The sequence below is a fragment of the Canis lupus genome, unplaced genomic scaffold (assembly GCF_011100685.1).
Source record: "Canis lupus familiaris isolate Mischka breed German Shepherd unplaced genomic scaffold, alternate assembly UU_Cfam_GSD_1.0 chrUn_S1857H2054, whole genome shotgun sequence".
Classification (NCBI taxonomy): Eukaryota; Metazoa; Chordata; class Mammalia; order Carnivora; family Canidae; genus Canis; species Canis lupus.
Window position 1 is genome coordinate 19,976 of NW_023330717.1, and position 20,581 is coordinate 40,556.

Consider the following 20,581-nt stretch of genomic DNA (forward strand, 5'->3'; position numbering starts at 1 on the left):
TCATGAAAATGCATCCCCAAAGTGCATTGCCTGGTACCCAGTAGCAGTGGGGTATTTTGCATAATGGTCAACCAAAGTTTCAGTGTCTGTTGTGCAGGGAAATGCTTGAACTTTGTTTCTCAGTTATTGCTTTCTCTACTATGAGACAGAAGAGGTTTCTTCCAACCTCTTCACATGAGTGGATCCCATGACTTAGTTGCTTTTATTTTCACAAGATATTGCATGAGGCCCAGATGGGCTCAGGGGTTGAAACAAAGATGTGTGTTAGATTCTGCAGGTCATGGCTCTATGGGCCACTCAAGGGCTTTGAGAAAACGTGGATGGTTAGAGCCAAAGAAGGCAGGAAACACTTTGTGCAAGGGCTGGTGCTGGATGGGTGATGAATAGCAGAGTTGTGGTTCCATTTTGCAGAGGGCTGGAAGGCAGAAAAACAGGATGGACAGATGAAAAATGAACTTACCACTCACTGGCTAGGTGATCTCAGGCAAATCCCTGCTTTGTGAACTTCGTTTTCCTCATCTGTAAACCACTCTCTTGGTGCACTTTGAGAACAGGAGCTCATCTTCATTATAGCACCTCGCATTTTATATTGGATTCATTCTTTCTGGTTGGGTCAACTCTGTCTATATCTGTGGTCTCTGCCATGGTCCAACCATTGGTACCCTGGCTTGAACCACATGAAAACCCTCCTACACTAAGGAAATATCTCCCCTCTTGCCCTCTCCGGTCTGTTCTCTATTCTATGGACAGAGTTATCATCTCAAATTGCAAATATGATCCCTTATCCCCTCACTTGTGACCCTTAAAAGGCTTCCCACCATTCTTGAGAGAGTAACAAAACTCTTGTACAGTTTCTAAGCATTTTCCAGACTTAACTCCCTCTACTCTCTTCTTTCTCCCTGAGCATCAGCCACACCAACTGCCTCTCATTTCTTCCTGACTGTAGAGCCCTTTCTCAGTCTGTTCCCTGTGCCTGGAACACCTTTCCCAATCCTCATCTTGGCTAGTTGACTTTCGCTCAATTCTTTGGATCTTAGTTCAAATATTGCTTCCTAAAGAAAGACTTTCTCCGATCCTTCAGACTAGGTGAGGGTCCCCATTTCCTTCATACATTTATAATTTGTCTTTATAGAGGTGTAATCTTTTTGTTAATATTTCAAAATGTTTGTCTCCCCATCTGACTGTCAGCTCCATGAGCATAGGGAGTCCATATTTTATTATTTTATCCTTGTAATATTGAACGATGCCTGTTATGTAGTAGGTGTCAAATGAATATTCTTTGAATGATGAAATGAGCAAATGTATTTGCCTCCCACCTTGGAGACTGGGGATCAAGCCTTCATTACTATGGGCCCAGTACTTAATAAAGTACCTGGAATTAGCAGGATGCTTTCTACAAGTACATGTTGAAAGGAGATATTTCATGAGCAGTCATGCTGGATGATTTGACAGCCTTGCTCAAACAATACGTTTCTGTGACACTGAGTCTGTGGTTCGCCACCTCCATCAATGACAGCAAGCTGGCTGCACCATGTCATGCCTTTGCAACATCTTCTCGTGATTAAACAAAACCCCAAAACTCTGGACAAAGCCTTTCTATTTTCAATGGAGTTTAAGCTGCTTTATGGATCCAAACTGTGTCCACTACCCTCGCCACCATGTGACTTTCTTGTTAATCAAGGACATATGTCTGCTGACTTCAGTGGGGACTCTAGTGCTCCCTGAGCCACTGAGATGAGAGAAAGCTAGTGCTTGGATAATCTAAGAAAAACAGAGGCAGAGGGATTATGAAATGTTAGTTGAAATAAAGCCTATGCAAAGGATGTAGAGTCACACACATGAGAGGAGCAGTAAACAGGAGATTTCGGCCTGGATATTGTATAGGCTGTGTGCTCCTGGGCTGTTACATTAAGGGTACCCAGAGATCTCAGCCCCCTCCAATAACTGCCAGGGGAGCATTCACATGGAGAAGCCAGGCCCTCAGTCTCCTGACTTCATGCCTGAGCTCTTCTACAGTATGGTGCTGGGGGAGAGCAGTCTTTAGAAATAAAACTGTCCTGCGGAAGACAGGAGAGAACTCAGGAGTCCTGGGGATAAAAGAGAATACGTCTTCCTCTGGCTGGTAATCTGAAAATCAAGTTAGCCTTTTAGTTTTCATAAAGTCAATGCCTGGCCAGGGTCTCCGCATAATTCATATCTGGTATCTGCATGGTGGTGTGAAGATCCTAAAGAGACTCCCACGTGTATTTTCCACAGCAAATCCCCACAACACCATGATGCTGCCATCACTGGTCCCCTTCATGCAACAGGAAACCAGGATAAAGGGACTCAGCCAGAGTCAGGCTGCTACCAAGTGGAGGAGCTGGGAACTGGGAATAGAATGTGCAGGTGCCAGAGCAAAAACCCTGTGTTTTATTTTGTTTGCTTCTCTCCCCTAGGACCCTGTGTTGCCTGGCCTAGGGCATGGCCTTAGTGTGGTCCTGTGATGGAATCACATGTGCTCAGAAGCCTGATCGCTCTTTCAAAGATCTCAGATTGTGCTTTTCAGTTGGAGGGAATGAGAGCACCGCTCACATATGAATGGGGATCTGAGGAACTAGTGGTTGTCCAGGGTCACTTCTGCAGAGTAACGCCGATTGGGTGGCTCTTCTGCATGGTTCCTGCCCCCATCTTCCTTGGGGTGTCCAAAGTGTGATGTCAAGGTGACCTCAGAGGCCTCCTACCTGGTTTCTCTGCCCCTGGTTGTGCCTCCCCTATCTCTGATGCCCCACCATCACCCTACTGAGGCAAGAGTGATATTTCTTTCTTCTTTTTTTTTTATTGGAGTTCAATTTGCCAACATATAGCATAACACCCAGTGCTCATCCTGCCAAGTGCCCCCCTCAGTGCCCATCACCAGTCACCCCAACCCCCCACCCACCTCCCCTTCCACTATCCCTTGTTCCTTTCCCAGAGTTAGGCGTCTCTCGTGTTTTGTCACCCTCACTGATATTTTCACTCATTTTCTCTCCTTTACCTTTATTCCCCTTCACTATTTTTTATATTCCCCAAATGAATGAGACCATACAATATTTGTCCTTTTCCGATTGACTTATTTCACTCAGCATGATACCCTCCAGGTCCTCCACATCGAAGCAAATGGTGGGTATTTGTCATTTCTAATGGCTGAAGAATATTCCATCATATACATAGACCACATCTTCTTTATCCATTCATCTTTCGATGGACACCGAGGCTCCTCCCACAGTTTGGCTATTGTGCCCATTGCTGCTATAAACATTGAGGTGCAGGCGTCCCGGCGTTTCACTGCATCTGTATCTTTGGGGTAAATCCCCAGCAGTGCAATTGCTGGGTCGTAGGGCAGATCTATTTTTAACAGAGTGATATTTCTAAATATAAATTTAGATCCCATAATTTTCCTCCTTAAAATTCTTTCATGGTTTCCCATTACCTCCAGAACAAAGTGCAAACTCAGTAGGACAATTATGGCCATTCATAACCTGCCTGTCCCTGCTTTACTCCCTCATTTACTAAACACACAATCACCAAAGGCTTTTGGGGCAGGTGCATAGCGGTCCTGGGGAAATGCACGCGAAGAGGTCTGCTATTCCCAGACTGCTCAATCTGGATTTTATACTCTGGCCGCCATGAGGTTCTCCCTGTCTCCTGGAGTACCTCCTCCTTTCCAAATCTCTGTGGTTGTTCCTTTTATTCCCACTCTGTAGAGTGTCTACTATAGAATCCCTCAGATACAGCTCCTCCAACAACCAGCCCCTGATCCCCTGCCTGGTGAATCCATCCCACACGGAGATTCAGGTTTCTCCCTTCCTTACTCTGACAAGGCTTTCACAACCCATAAGAGGTTTATTCTACTTTCTTTACCTTAATTACAGCATATACCATTTTGCATTATAATCATTTGTGTGACCTTTTATGGCCCCAAAGCCACCATGACCACCTCGATAGTACGGACCCCACTTTCTCTATCCTCGGTGTCTAACACAGAGGGAGGCACCAGATGCAAGGTGATGAGCTCCTTAATAACACCGTGTGCCTGGCTTCTTGCCTCGTGAATGAGGCATTGTTCTGGCTGCACCGGCTGCAACCGCCCCCCTACTTCCCCCAGATTTCTCTGCAGCCTCCCTCTACATGTCTGACACTTAGGTTTGTGTTCCAGAACAGTCTGTGGCCATCTGTCCTTCCTCATTCTTTGGAGGCAATCTTTCCATGGAAGGGTTGCTTTGCTCTGCGTAGTGTCCGCTGGCACCTAGCCCACTGCCAGGCCCACAGCAAGATCTCAAGGAACAGCTGTTGCTTTTGGAAGATGATAAGGATTTGTTAAAATTTCTGGGAGTACGTAACTATCACCCTTTGCAGTATATATGTATATATTATATACATGCTGCTGTATATATGTAAATGTTACTATTTATAACATATGTATGTATAATGTAAGGTATATATAATATATATATTACTCACATAGGTATATATATTGCTTTATATAATGTAAAGTATATATACGATATATATTACTCATATATGATAGGTGTGTATATTACAAAATATACATATATTTTAAAATATATCTATTTCTTAATTTTTCAGCTTATCACAATTACAAAGAGAAAGCTGTCCTTACTAATTTTTACTAGTAAACTTCAGAAACTGAAGACTTCTTAGGAAAGGGACCACGTTTATGCAAATTTCTATTTCAAGCCTCTAGCAGACACCTTGTATTTGCCAATGCTCAATAAATATGTTTTAAGAATGGGTAAATAATAATGATGTGTACCATTTATTGAATTTATACCACATGGGGTAACTTAAGTATTTTGCATCTATGTGTTTTCATTTAATTCATAAAATAACCTTGTGAAGTAGTCATTATATTTATTTTACAGAGGAGGAAGCTAAACTCAGGAAGTCTGAGTAAATTAGCCAAGGTCACGTGTCTTGTAAGGGGCACAGGGTAATTCCAAAATGAGCCAGCAGTTGCAAATCTCCATGCTGTTAACCTCTATGCTGTGCTTGAAGCAAGAGCCTCCACTTGTGAAAATAGAGCTATTTGGGAGAATGCAGGGCACTTTTGTTTTCCTCTGTGAAGAGACACAAGATAATAGGTCTGTGCCACTTCCCTGGGAAGGGTCCAGACTCTGCTTCCTTATTCTATAGTCTGTCACCAACTCATGCAGGCAGAGGGACCCACTGACCCCAGTCGTACAGGAGTGGAGGGTTTCCTGGAGTATGGGAATTACAGTGTTAAAGTCAAGACCAAGTTCGCCCTAAATTCAGGGCTAACATGATAGCATTAAGAGCTCCAGATAAAATTCATTTAGTCATTTATATATATGCTTTATGTCAAAGAGTGTGTATAGCATGTAGGGTGTATGTGTGGGCATGTGTACATGTGTGTGCCATATACTACTGTTATGAGGAAATGGGACATATTTTCTTGGGATGTTTATTCCAACTCCAAAGGATATGCTGGGCCAGACCAGGACAGGAGGAGCCTCACTTCTAAGCTGAAGTGCAAGATACTCATCCTCACATGTTGTAGGTTGGAGAAACCACAAACACAGACATAGGCACATTCTTTAACTCAGTGCATGGACTCATACACAGTCTCATATCTGCCGAACTGGACGCATTCCCCACAGTCTCACCCCCAATTCAGGCCCTGCCAGAGATATAAGCAAATATTCGTGCAGTCACCCAGTCATGACTTATACGTACTCATTCATTATATGTAATCATACATATGCACACACAAGTTTATGTTGGAATCATAGGTACTACACATTGTTACATATTTGCACACAAATATACAGACTACAAAAGTGCCATAGATACCATTTATATACACAAAGACGACACTACATGTATACAGACATGATGCAATGCATCATTCATGTTCACACAAAGCTGTGTATGCAAAGCAAAATATATCATCATAGAGACATGCATTGGTGTATATATGCATTCACACTTTCAAAATATGCAAGTGTGCATGCTCATGGGCACAGAGCTGATCTTTTATCCACTGCCTTTGCTTTACTTACAGAGGCATTTTCACAGATGCTAACATATTTTCCCTAATCCATATATTCAGTCACATTCAGAGGTGTACACAGATTCACATATACGCATATGCACATGTGCAGATTACACATTTCTCTCTTATACACACACATACAACATCCGTGGACAGTGCTTGAGTTGTTCTCTGTGACAAAGCTGGGTAAAAGGACAGATGAAAGAGAAAGAGAGGAAGGAAGGAAGGAAGGAAGGAAGGAAGGAAGGAAGGAAGGAAGGAAGGAAGGAAGGAAGGAAGGGAGGAGGAGGGAGGGAGGGAGGGAGGAAGGAAGGAAGGAAGGAAGGAAGGAAGGAAGGAAGGAAGGAAGAAAAAACGAAAGAAAGAAAGAAAGAAAGAAAGAAAGAAAGAAAGAAAGAAAGAAAGAAAGAAAGAAAGAAAGAAAGAAAAAGAAGAAAGGCAGGAAGGAAGAGTGAACACACACATATAGACGTATACGTATATTTTAACTGGATCTTACACCTGTCCCTATCTACTAACACAAGGCATTTTCTAACTATCCATCCTCAGTTAGATACACACTGACAAGATCCACAAAGACAGAGAATCTTGGGTCAGACAATTCTTGCTAACCCCTACATTGCCCCAAATATCAAATAGAGCTGGTGTATCTGCTGATTCTTTGTGTTCTCTTCAAGGCAAACAGGGGGGTTATGCCGAGGCCACTTGCACATGATCTTTGTAAAGCCCCACTGCCAGTGAGACCCCCAGAATTAGCAAGGTCCAAGAGGAAACTGACCGTAGAGGAATGTTTTTCTACTTAGCCAAGAGGATCCGGCTCCTTTGAACACAGACTTTCTGCTCAGAACTCCTAATGCATTCCACATTTGGCCATTAAATCCTAATTGGAGGCCTGCTGGGGAAGGTATGGGGGCCCAGCCTGCTAGCATTTCCTGGGTCACATCCCTGCAAGACCCAGCCTGACCCGGTGCCCTTGTATGACCTGCCCTTTTGAACTCTTAATCCCACTATTGGCCACAAAGAATTAGGAGCTCAATTTACTCCTGAAACCACAGGCATGTCCCCTCTGGTCTTCCTCTTCTCATCTGCCATCTCTTCTCCCCCTTCCCCCACCCACCGCCACACACATATACACACTTTATTTTTCTTCCCTTTCCTGCCTCCTTACCAAGGAGGCAGGATGTCCTGTGGGGTCTTAATTGAAAGGCTCCAAAAAGCCTGAGACTTTTATGATGAAACAATTGTCCTTGGTAAATGTCAGGCTTGTATTTGATGATATTTATGACCTTTTTTCCATTAGCCTGTCATTTTCCTGAGAAATTATGACCCTGGCCCTGTCAGCCTAACCAGGCCGGTTTTATATATAGTAAGTGGTGTGCAGATGAGAAGAATCTCACCCTCCTCAGCCCAAATGACTCTCTGTCACATCAGATTCAGGGCATATCTCACCAGGTACCAATAAGCAACCGGAGAGATAAGATAAGGATGAAATAGCCTTGAAATGATCACTTTGGACAGTCTGGGTGATTTTGGAGTGAAAGCTAGCCTTCACTCTGCCTCTTGCTAGCTGTACTAACTTGTCCAAGCCATCAAACATCTCGAATCTTCAGTATTCTCATCTAGAAAGCAGTGATGATTAATCCTGCCCCAGGAAAGTGTTGCTGTGAAGATCAAATAAATAAATACAGGGAAAGGGGCTCTGTACGATTGAAAAATTAATCAGATATCATTAATATTATTGAAATAATCAAGAGCTTCCTCATCAATGGGAGCTTCAGGCCAGTAAGAAATAGAAACAATCATTGCCTTGAAATCTGAGGAAAATGACCAATCATGGCCAATGGCTACAAAATACAGGAAGATAAATTTTGGTTCTATTTAAGGAATAATTTCTCAAGGGTTAGAACTGCAAGAGGATGAAATGAAAAGTTTTGGAGGTGATAAAATCCTCATCCTTGGGGGCATTTACTTACTGCCCCCTGACAATGTCAGTCTCTGTCTTGTTGCTCTTGTTTCAATCCTATTGTTCAGAGATGAATTCTCCTGCAGACCCAAGTCTTCTCTAGGGACTATGCCAGCCCAGAGAAGGGCAGAACCTAAATAAATAGCCCCCAATCTCCCTGTCTAGAAAGGCTTGGATTCAAGCACAGATCTTGACCTGTACCCTAGAATCTCCTTCATGACCACTGGCATGGCTCGTTTCAAAGAAGATACGGTAAAGAACATGGGTGCTAGCGTCAGACTCATGATTTCAAATCCTTGTGATACCCCTTACTAGCTTTAAGGCATCAAACTACTTAATGGAAATCTCTGAGCCACAGTTTTCCTGTCATTAAAATGAGAGTAATGATAAAACCTACCTTATAAGATCACTGTGGGATTAAATGAAGTAATCTGTGTAATGTATGTGGCCCAATTTCAGTGTGGAGAAACCTTTTGGTAATGTTAGTTTTCATCATTAAGTGACAGTCTTGATGGTGGAGTCAATGATGGTGATCTAAAGCTGGATTTTATTTAATATGGAATTTCCCATAATAGACCCAGGAGCTGGTGTTCCATGGAAAGAACTTGATTCATATCTGTTGCCTATAGTCAAGGCCCCATGATGAAGAAAGTGGAGGATGCTATAAGAAGATAACTAATTGGAGGAAAGGGATCACATCTTAGGTTGAGTCAAGAAAGAGAGTTATGACAAAGTGGCATGTAAGCTCAACTCAACAGGATGAATAGAAGTCATCCAGGTGTGGAGTAGAGGAAAGACCATTCCAGAAGGAGAATAGGACCTGGACAAAAGTCCTGAGACTTAAACATTTTGGTTAATTGCAGTAACTGGAAAAAGACTAATGTGTCTGGAGTGTGCTAAGTGGCACTATGTGAGTTTGGTCAAAGGACAGATTTTCAGAGCCTGAACACCAGGGTATGGACTTGCAATCATCAGGATCTTAGCAGGAGAGTGACAGGGTCAGATTTATGTAGGTCACATGCTATTAAGTCACAGTGTAGAATTTAAACAAGTAGCATCTTACCACAGCCTAGTAGTGCTACTGTTAATCCTGTGCTGAATAAGCAAAGGATGGGAAGGATGACCAGTCAAGGCTGCAGTACGCTGCCATGTTTCATGCAGTCCTTAGAGACTGGATTCACATAGGAACACTGGTGCTCAGTAGAGGCTGTGCCTCAGCATGAGAACTACAAGTCTAGATCCTTATCTTGTGTAGTATTACATTCCCAGAGCCTAGAAATAGTATATGACACATAAACAGGCACCCAATAAAATTTTTTGGATTACATAAATCAGACCCAAGGACAGGCTGTGCCTTTATCACCAGTGAGTGGTTGCTTCAACTTTTGAATTTAGGAGGACACTTCTCCAAAACACTGCTCCTCAGATAATGCTCATCTATGACAAAGCGTCCTCAGATCCCTACCATCCTGCTCAGGCATATTCCTGGCTGCCCATTTTGGGGAAATGTAAGTCACAAGCTAACACTCTACTGAGTAATTTTTTGCAGTCTCACCGGATACTTGAACTGCTTTTCTTGTGGACCAGTAGATGGGAGAAATATAGGTAGTAAGATGTTACATTTTCGGCTTCTCTCAGTTTTCCCATAATATTCCAAACTGGGTGAAATAATGTTAAGAAATTAAATTCAATTTTCATCATCATACCTGTGTGAATTCTTTTTACAATGTGATAAAAGGGAAGCATTCCCAACTGAAGAATTTGCAATAAGAAAACAATGGTAAGCAAGGCAATAACATGAAATACATATTCATGCTGCTTTTTAAATTTTGTCCCACATTCTGAAGACTTTTAAATGTATCTTTTATCCTTTTTGGTTTTGCTATGAAATGATAGTTCTAATAGATAGTAGTTGTTTTAAAGTATTTCGATGTCAAAATAAAATCTGTGTCCAAAATTATTTAGCAGACATATTCTTAATCTACAGGATCCTTAAATTTGAGATCCCTGGAAACCAGAGAAAGTATCAGAAAGGTAACAAAAAAACTTCCAGGGATCCATGTGGGCCAGGCTTTGAATGTAAGTACTCACACCTGCGCAAGAGCAATTGGTACTTATGTCATTATTTTCAGGATAAATGTTTAAAGTATCACCTCCATTTTGAGGTGGGATATAATTCTAGTTATTCCACTGCTAATAAGTAAAAGAGATGGGGTTCAGAATCAGTTTTCTTTTTTTTCTGGATCTAAATCAGCTCTTTTCAGCTACTATGTGCTACTAATTCCCTCCCCCCAAAAAAAAATTGAATTGAAGAATTAGTGAATGAGTAAGGGAATGAATGATCTTGGTGGAAGGAGAAGGACCTCGAGACTTGGCAAACTGGAATTTGAATTGTGGCTTTGTCAATTACCATTGTTGGTATATTGTATTTTATTTTGCCTAGGTACCTTAGTCAATTTAGGTTGTTATAATAGAATATCATAGACTGGGTGGCTTCTAAACAACAAAAATTGATTTCTCCTACCTCTGAGAGCTAGGAGTATGCGATCAGGATGCCAGCATGGTCAAGGTGTGGTGAAGAGCCTCTTCCGGGTTGCAGACCGCTGTTTTCTCCTTGTGCCCTTACATGGCAGATAAAGAGGAATAAGTTGCTCTCTGGGGTCTCTTTTATAGGGCACTAATCCCATTCATAAGGATCCCACCCTCATGACCTAATTACTTTCCAAAGGTGCCAACTCCTAATACCATCACACTAGATTTCAACACATGAATTTTGGAAGGACACAGATGTTCAGTCTGTAACACTGAGTGTTCGCTCCGGGGATCAGGAGTTGTCAACCACTGCCGATGGGAAGAGAACAGATGTGATGTCTTAGCAGATATGTAAGAGCCTCTGGGTGGTTGACTTGTGACCTCTTCCGTGATCTGTTTAAATCTTCTCTCAGCCTTCATTCTCAAATTGAAGACAATAACAGAGAACCAAGGCTGACCCAGCACAAATAAATGTTTGCTGCTATGAGCTTTGGAAACAGTTTTGGTTGTTCACTTTTGCCTCACGAACTTGAAAAATCTGACTAATGCAATATTGTTTGAATAATTGTTAGATCTTAGCCACTAAACCATTTCAAGCCTCTGTCCTTATCTATAAAATGGGGATAATATGTATCTACTTTATAAATATAGGGATTTTATGAGAAAACAAAGTAGCTAATGTGTGCCAGACATAATACATGGTATAGAAGGAAAGTCTCAAGTGCCTTCATTTGTTTGAAATCTTTTTAAGCTCATGCTCTCTCCAAACGCTCCTTTATTCCTTTTTCCTGAACTATCCATTCCGATTCAAGCCAACTCCATTTATCAAACATCTATTATGGGAAACATTTTTTGGCAGGCATTGTGCCTGAGAATGTTTTCTCAGTTTTGCTTTTCAGCTGAAAGAAAGAGTATGAGGAAAACAACATGTACAGGACAAGGACATAGGTTCCTGGCCCAAAGCAAATACCTACCCCAAAGGGACCTCGAATTCCCACCCAGTGTTTTAATTATGAGATTTAAATATTTTAGGAGAGTTCACTTAATCAAACCTAATTTACCAGAGAGAAGAACCAATCCAGGTATTCAGACAGGACAGGATTTTTTAAACCAGTATCGATACTGAAAGGCAGAGAGTTACCCAATATTATGGAAGTGGAAAACGATCAATCAAAGAGAAGCTCATTAAAAAACAGTATTAAAAATATATCTTGGCAGCAAAGTGAGTCAGTAGTATTTTTTCTAAGTGTGGTCCTCTGAGCACCTGTGTCGGAGCCATCTTGTGGGAGCGAATTAATAGGCAGAGTCCTCGTTTCTGCCCAGACTTACCTGGTGAGAATCACTAACTGGCTAAGTTAAAGAAGCCACATTTGTAAGTCCCTCTTGGTTTCCTTCAAGACCTTGCTTTTCTTAACAGCACTATTATAGTACTTGATTTCTGATATATTTTACTATAGTATGTGTAGTTTGCACAAAATGAAATGTAAACACCCTAAATATTGAGTGTGGGGAGAAGCTTCCTCCCTTGACTCAATTGAACACACCCGGCCATCACCACCAAAAATAAGACACAGAACATTTTCATCACCTGAGAAAATTCCCTCCTATTCCTTCGTAGTTCTCTGCCTCTGCCCAGAGATAATCTCTTTCTGACTTCTACCACCATAGGTTGTTTTCCTGCTTGAGGAATTCACATAAATGGAATTATACATGATGTATTTGTTTAAATGTGTGTAAATTGTTCAAATGTGGCATGCTTTGCACAGCCTATTTTTGAGATTCAGCAATGTTGTTCTAGGCATCAGTAGTTTGTTCCTCTGAATAGTACTCTGGAGTATGAGCACAAAAATTTTTATCCGTTGTCCTGTTCTTGGACAGAAGGATTGTTTCAAGTTTGGGGCTGTCATGAATAAGGATGTAATAAACATTCTTATATTACTTTTTCTGGGGGCATGTGTTTTATTTTTCTTTTATAAATATCTAGGAGTAGAATTGGTGGATCATATAGTGCATATGTATTTAAATTTGCATGATACTGCCAAAGAGTTTTTATATTCTTACCAGCGATGCATGAGAGTTCCAGTTTGCTCCACATCCTTGACAACAGTTGGTACTTACAATACTTTTTATTTATTAAAGATTTTATTTATTTATGGTAGAGAGAGAGAGAGAGAGAACATGAGTAGGGGGAGGGGAAGAAGGAGAGGAAGAAGCAGCTCCCCGCTGAGCAGGGAGCCCAAATCAGGGCTCAAACCCAGGACCCTGGGATCATGATCTGAGCCAAAGGCAGATGCTTAATGGAGTGAGCCACCCAGGCCTCTCGGTCTTTTTTATTTTTGCCATACTAGTGAGCATGGAGTAGCATGACACGGTGGTTTTATTTGCATTTCTCTGCAGAATAATAAAGTTAATTAACCTGATGGCTAATTGTTACTTACCTCTGGCTATTTTGTAGATCTTCTTTTGTGACACATGAGGTCAAGTCATTAGTCCCCATTCCTTTCCTGCTCACTGCATTGGACAAGCACAGGTCTGGAGGTAAGTACCCTGACCTCATAACCAAAATCTTTGGTTCTTGACTGGCTCTGCCATGAACCAGTTATGTGAATTTTGGGTCACATTGGTTTTCTTGCTTCCTCATGTACAGAATGTGGATCCTGCCTAAGTCATCCATTTATTTCCTTTTTTTGAGGAAAGGAAAAAGGGAGTGATTGCCCGTTTCCTAAAGAACTGATCCTCAGGGATGATCTGAAAAAATACACATACCTCAGACCTACAGCTTTTTGCATCAATCCCGCATTAACACATAAAGGGTCAACAATGAAAGGCTATTTTGGAGTAGCTTCAGAAGCAAATAGAGAATAATGTTTAACTCAAGATTTTCCTCATCCTTATACCTACCCTCTCCCCACCCCAAAATAGTAACTGTGCCCCAACTTCTATGGATGGGGAAGAATTGGAGGACACAAATGAGCGCGCAGAGGCCAGTGGATCTATGAGTTTCTGCATCTATTTGACCACTTCTGTGAAATAGATCAAAGACCAAGATAGGTTTATGGAAGCAGAGCTGGGAGGATGTGTGCTTTGCTTAACAGCCCAGGCTCCAGGGTAGTATGAAGAAACCAGAAGAGCAAAAGCCCTTGAGAGCTGCCTAGAAATTCTCAATGGCATGGTATGGCACAAAATCAGTCAATTCACTGTGTACACCCCAGACAGAAAGAGGGTATATAGATAAAGACAAATGCAATGGAGAGCTCATTAAATATAAGAGATCAGATTCCATAAGACCCTGCATGGTCTCTGTTATTCTAAAATCCACCCTTGGGGTGCTTGGGTGGTTCAGTTGGTTAAGTGTCTGCCTTTGGCTCAGGGTATGATCTCAGGGTCCTGGGATTGAGCTCCATATTGGGGGTCCCTGCTCAGTGGGAGAGTCTGCTTATCCTTCTCCCTCTCCCTCTGTGTGCTGTCTCTCTCTTTCATAAATAATAAAATAAAAAATTAAAAAAAATATTTAAAATCCACCCCTGAGGAAAGCTGAGGTAATGTTCTTACTTGATTGAATTTGCTTTCCCAATATGAAGTTGAAACAATTTAGAAATTAAGTTACTATGTAAAAAACAAAAGTATGTTTAGAATTTCTCATGTGATCCTAGGGATGGAAATTAATGTGTAATTAATACACAAAGATTTTTATTTTACAAGAGGGGTAGAGAAGAATTCCTGAGAACAAGAGGTTGAGTAACTTAGAGGTTAAATCAACAGGTAGACCAAACACAACCCATAACTCCCAATTCTCAGTCCAATCCTCTTGCTCTTGAGTCATGATTTCATATATATATATATAATAAATATATATTTATTATATTTTATATATATTATACATAAAGCTTTTATATTATTTATATTATATATATTTATATATAAATATATATATTTATTATATATATTTTTATATTTATTATATTTTTTATTTTAATTCCAGTGTAGTTAACATACAGTGTGATATTAGTTTCAGGTATATAATATAGTGACTTAAACACTTCCATACATTGCCCAGTGCTCATCATAACAAGTGCCCTCCTTGATCCCCGTCACTTATTTCTCCCATCCCTCCACCTACTTCCACTCTACTGACCATCTGTTTATTCTACATAGTTAAAAGTCTGTCTCTTGGTTTGTCTCTCTCTCTTTCTTTTTTCCCCTTTTGTTCATTTGTTTGGTTTCTTAAATTCAACACATGAGTGAGATCATATGGTATTTGTCTTTCTCCGACATATTTCACTTAGCACTGTACTATCTAGATCCATCTATATTGTTGCAAATGGCAAAATTTCATTCTTTTTATGGCTGAGTAATATACCACATCTTCTTTCTCTGTTCATCTGTCAATGGACACTTGGGCTGCTTCCGTAATTTGGCTGTTGTAGATAATGCTGCTACAAATGTAGGAGTTTGTGTATTGCTTTGAATTAGTGTTTTGTATTTTTTGTGTAACTAGTAGTGTGATTGCTGGATCATAGGATAGTTCTATTTCTAACTTTCTGAGGACCCTCTATACTGTCTTTCACAATGGCTGCACCAGTTTACACTCCCACCAACAGCACATGGGTTCATTTTTCACTGCATTTTCAACAACACCTACTGTTTCTTGCATGTTTTATTTTAGCCACTTTCCAGGTGTGAGGTCATATCTCACTGTGGTTTTGATTTGTGTTTCCCTGATGATGAGTGCTGTTGAACATCTTCACATGTGTCTTGTGGCCATCTGTAAGTCTTCTTTGGAGAAATATTTGTTCATGTCATCTGCCCATTTTTAATTGTATTACTTGTTTTTTTGGTGTTGAGTTGTATAAGATCTTTATGTATTTTGTATACTAACCCTTTATCAGATATGTCATTTGCAAATATCTTCTCATTCAGTAGGTTGTCTTTTTTGGTTTTATTGATTGTTTCTTTTGCTATCCAGAAGCTTTTTATTTTGCTGTGGTCCCAATAGTTTTTTGTTTTGTTTTGTTTTGTTTTTTGCTTTTATTTCCCTTGCCTCAGAAGACATATCTAGAAAGATGTTGCTATGACTAATGACAGAGAAATTACTGCCTGTGCTCTCCTCTAGGATTTTTATGGTTTTAGGTCTCATACTTAGGTCTTTAATCCATTTTGAGTTTATTTTTGTGTATGGTGTAGGAAGTGGTCCAGTTTCATTCTTCTGTGTGTAGCTGTCCAGTTTTCCCAACATTTGTTGAAGAGACTAATAATACACAAATAGTTTTTGAGAAGTGTCCTAAAGTAACATATGTAGCCCAGGCAGGATGCTATGGGACCAAGGCAACATGTAACCCACTGAAGTATGCCTGAGTAGGACCAGCCAAAAACTACTCCCTTAGCTACACTTATTCGTGTTAGCACCATTTTTCTTTTTTAATTAATAACAACTAGAGACAAAAGGTCTACTGTGGACACGTTATTTTTTTTCTAAAAAACTGTATAATGAGGACCTACCTAAATGCAGCACTCATTCTCAACAACTTGTTTGCTGTTTTTGGAAACTCCTAAATTAAAAACTATCCCCAAATATATGTATTATTAAAAATAATGGCAACAAACACATGCCATACTGTGCTATTCCTGTACTGGCGGCAGACATCATAAATTAATCATGACACTCTTTCCAATGAACCTTGAGATTGCTCAGAAACCTTCACAACTCAGATCTTTGGGCAGCCACGACTAATCAATCTGAATTATCATAAAAATGGAAATTTCTTCCTGGCCCCCTTTTATAGATGTTTGGCCTAGGTAGCTAGAATCTGACTCTTTCAATGAAGAATATCATGCCGCAAACAATAAAACATGGTAAAATCTCATAATGAAGCTTATGTCTTATTTATATTGCCACTTTTTACATTAGGCATAGGCATAGGGTTCTTCATGATTGGCCCCACTCAATATTATCTCTCCAGCTTCCATGAGTAGTGCTCCTCTCTTTCCATCACGTTCTCAAGCAAAGTATTTCAAGTCCTCTTAACTTACCATACTCTTAATTCTTTGACTTTATGTACACATCTTCCTCTCATTGTAGGTTTTTTATTTTATTTTATTTTATTTATTTTATTTTATTATTTTATTTTTTTATTTCAGCGCTACTCACCATCACTACCACCACTACCTGTGAGGGTCTTCTTATGGAAATATTAACTTGATGACCAACTGGTCAGATGTCATGAGCCTCTAGCAGATAGTATCTTTCGTCCCTCAGCCTCATGGTCATCATTCCTATTCAGCGTCTCTACTCCTGAGGCTAGCAGCCTATCGACTACATCTGCCAGAAACCCTTGCCACCTGGCTTCTTTGTATTTACACTATGAGGAGGCACTAATGGGAGTCTGAAAAGTGGAGGGAAGAGAAAGCATGTATGTCTCATCTTTTGGTGGCACCTCCAGCAGTGGGAGCAACTGTGTTGGCTAGAATGTGTGTGATCCTGCACTCCTTCTTAGGCAGCTAGATTCCAAGAGCATCCACATCAGTAGTGCAGCAATGATAGACTCTAATAATACTGTTTATCTTTTCTTTTTCTTCTTCAGAATTAAAGATAGTCTTATTAGTTCTCTGTAGTTATTAACTTGTGAACTTCTTGGGTTTTGTCTCTTCAAACTTCTGACACTTTTGTAAACAGTTAACTATTTCAGATTCTTTATTTTGAAGTCAGAGAGGATTCTATTTTTCTAATGCAGAGTATGAAGAACACGCAGAAAGACTATTACTTATGAGTTCTCCTTCAAGGGGCTCCAAGAAGCTGAAATCATTGTTCTGAATCATACCCTGGAAGCAAACCCCATCAGGTTCTCTCTTGGGCTTTACCATCATTTAAACTCTAAGCTCTTGATAATTCTCTAGAACAGGGGCAGCAAACATTTATTTGTAAAGAATTAGATAGCAGGGGCAGCCCAGTGGCCGCAGCGGTTTGGTGCTGCCTCCAGCCTGGGATGTGATCCTGGAGACCAAGGATCGAGTCCCACATCAGGCTCCCTGCATGGAGCCTGCTTCTCCCTCTGCCTGTGTCTCTGCCTCTCTCTCTATCTCTGTGTCTATGAATAAATAAATAAAATCTTAAAAAAAAAAAAGAATCAGATAGCAAACATTGTGGATCATGCAATCTGTATGTAAGTACTCTGCTATCACAGCATGAAAGCATCCAAAGATAATACATAAACAAGTGGGCATGATTGTGTTCCAATAAAACTTTACTTACCCAAATTTGGCCACCAGTGGTAGTTTGTTGACTTTTGCTCTAGAAAGTTGAAAATACAAGAAGAAAGGGTAAAACTGATTATCACTGAAAGGAGATGATCATTCATTTCAATCATACTTTGTTATTCATTTATTCACTTTTCATTTATTTTTTCCGTTATTTATTGATGCTGCTCTAGGTAACTGGGATAAAATGGAGATTAATATATGCACATTTCTAAAAGGAATATTTAATTTGATAGATTAAAGCACAAGAAAATCTAATTTTCAGTAAGTCTGGAATGTCCCTCAAACTCTAAATGCCAAGACTTTTCCTGTTAACTTTTTGCCAGTCGTAGGCACGCTGCCACCTGCCTTTGTGTGATCCTGTCATGACTGTAACTTCTACTTAAGAAAAGTCTCTCTTTCATGAAATGAAAGGATATTCATTACGCAGATGAGTATTAGCTTTCCAATCCAAATGCAAGGCTTTAATCAACCCTGAGAAACACTTAAAACACACAGAGCCTCTAAATTGCATTATCCTCTGGAAAACTATATCCACTCCCCCATACAGAAAACAATTCCCTTGTTCTTATCATGGAAGAAACAAAAGATACCAACAGAATGCTTTCATGTATCCCCTAAATAATGCCTATAATTAAATGTACCATGTGTGTGATCGAATAAAATTTCATTTGCTTTCCAGCTTCTTCTGAATAACACCATGATTTAAAAGATCAAAGCAATAGGCTATTTTGAGTCTTTGAGATGTTTTTTTTTCAAGTACTAGCATTAATCTATCAAGAACAAAAATATCCTCCTCTATTCTGAAAAATAGCAATAGTAACCAGAGTCTCTCCAAATTCACATCAAATTTAATGTTCAATTCAAATTTTGTTTAGAATTCGTTTTCCTTCTATCACAACATGGAGTTATTTCCAGAATTTAAGTTCTTTTATCTTTTCCCACATTTTTTTTACTTTTTATTAGAAACAATTTCAAGGAGGAGGGGCAAGATGGCGGAAGAGTAGGGTCCCCAAATCACCTGTCTCCACCAAATTACCTAGAAAACCTTCAAATTATCCTGAAAATCTATGAATTCGGCCCCTGAGAATTAGAGGGAACACCTGGAATGCTACAGTGAGAAGAGTTTGCGCTTCTATCAAGGTAGGAAGACGGGGAAAAAGAAATAAAGAAACAAAAGGCCTCCAAGGGGGAGGGGCCCCGCGAGGAGCCGGGCTGAGGCCGGGGCGAGTGTCCCCAGGACAGGAGAGCCCCGTCCCAGAGGAGCAGGAGCTGCACCGACCTTCCCGGGGGAAAGGGGCCCGCAGGGAGGTGGAGCAGGACCCAGGAGGGCGAGGATGCCCTCGGGCTCCCGGGGACACTAACAGGCACCTGCGCCCCGGGAGAGTGCGCCGAGCTCCCTAAGGGCTGCAGCGCCACGGCGGGACCCGGAGCAGCTCGGGGGGGGCTCGGGGACGACTCCGCGGAGGGGGCTGCGGGGTAGGAGCGCGAATCCAACAGCGCAGACCAGAGCCCAGGGCGCCGGGACACAGCCCATTGATCCGGCCTCCCCCCGGGACAGGCAGAGGCTGGGAGGGCCCAGGACAGCGAGGACGCTCCTGCCCCAGCTGAGCAGATCAGCGGCCCCGCCCTGGAGCCTCCAGGCCCTGCAGACGGAGAGCTCTGAAGCTACTGCGGGGGCTGACTCCAGGGCTGCAGAGCTGGCCCCGCCACTAGGGCTGTTGCTTCTGGGGCCTCACGGGGTAAACAACCCCCACTGAGCCCTGCAACAGGCAGGGGCACAGCAGCTCCCCCAAGTGCTAACACCTGAAAATCAGCACAACAGGCCCCTCCCCCAAAGACCAGCTAGACGGACAAGTTCCAGGGGAAGTCAAGGGACTTAAAGTACACAGAATCAGAAGATACTCCCCCGTGGTTCTTTTTTGTTGTTGTTGTTGTTGTTGTTTGTTTTGTTTTTGCTTTTCGATTTGTTTCCTTCCCCCACTCCCCTTTTTTTCTCCTTTCTTTCTTTTTCTTTCTCTTTTTCTTCTTTTTTTCGTTTTTTTCTTCCTTTTTTTCTCTTTCTCTTTTCTTTCCTTCTTTCTCTCCTCTCTTTTTCTCCTTTTCCCAATACAACTTGTTTTTGGCCACTCTGCCCTGAGCAAAATGACTAGAAGGAAAACCTCACCTCAAAAGAAAGAATCAGAAACAGTCCTCTCTCCCACAGAGTTACACAATCTGGATTACAATTCAATGTCAGAAGCCAATTCAGAAGCATTATTATACAGCTACTGGTGGCTCTAGAAAAAAGCATAAAGGACTCAAGAGACTTCATGACTGCAGAATTTAGAGCTAATCAGGCAGAAATTAAAAATCAATTGAATGAGATGCAATCCAAACTAGAAGTCCCAACGACGAGGGTTAACGAGGTGGAAGAACGAGTGAGTGACATAGAAGACAAGTTGATAGCAAAGAGAGAAACTGAGGAAAAAAGAGACAAACAATTAAAAGACCATGAAGATAGATTAAGGGAAATAAACGACAGCCTGAGAAAGAAAAACTTACCTTTAATTGGTGTTCCTGAGGGCGCCGAAAGGGACAGAGGGCCAGAATATGTATTTGAACAAATCATAGCTGAAAACTTTCCTAATCTGGGAAGGGAAACAGGCATTCAGATCCAGGAAATAGAGAGATCCCCCCCTAAAATCAATTAAAAACCGTTCAACACCTCGACATTTAATAGTGAAGCTTGCAAATTCCAAAGATAAAGAGAAGATCCTTAAAGCAGCAAGAGACAA

At 41.1% G+C, this 20,581-nt stretch overlaps 1 long non-coding RNA gene across 1 annotated transcript; it reads right to left on the reverse strand.

Moving 5' to 3' along the window:
• Positions 1 to 235: 235 nt before the first annotated feature.
• LOC119878720 lies at positions 236 to 17,838 on the reverse strand. Its single transcript, XR_005387091.1, has 3 exons — positions 17,800 to 17,838; positions 10,543 to 10,639; positions 236 to 415 (listed from the first exon to the last, which is right to left on the reverse strand). It is a non-coding gene; the product is annotated as an uncharacterized LOC119878720 (long non-coding RNA).
• Positions 17,839 to 20,581: the final 2,743 nt, after the last annotated feature.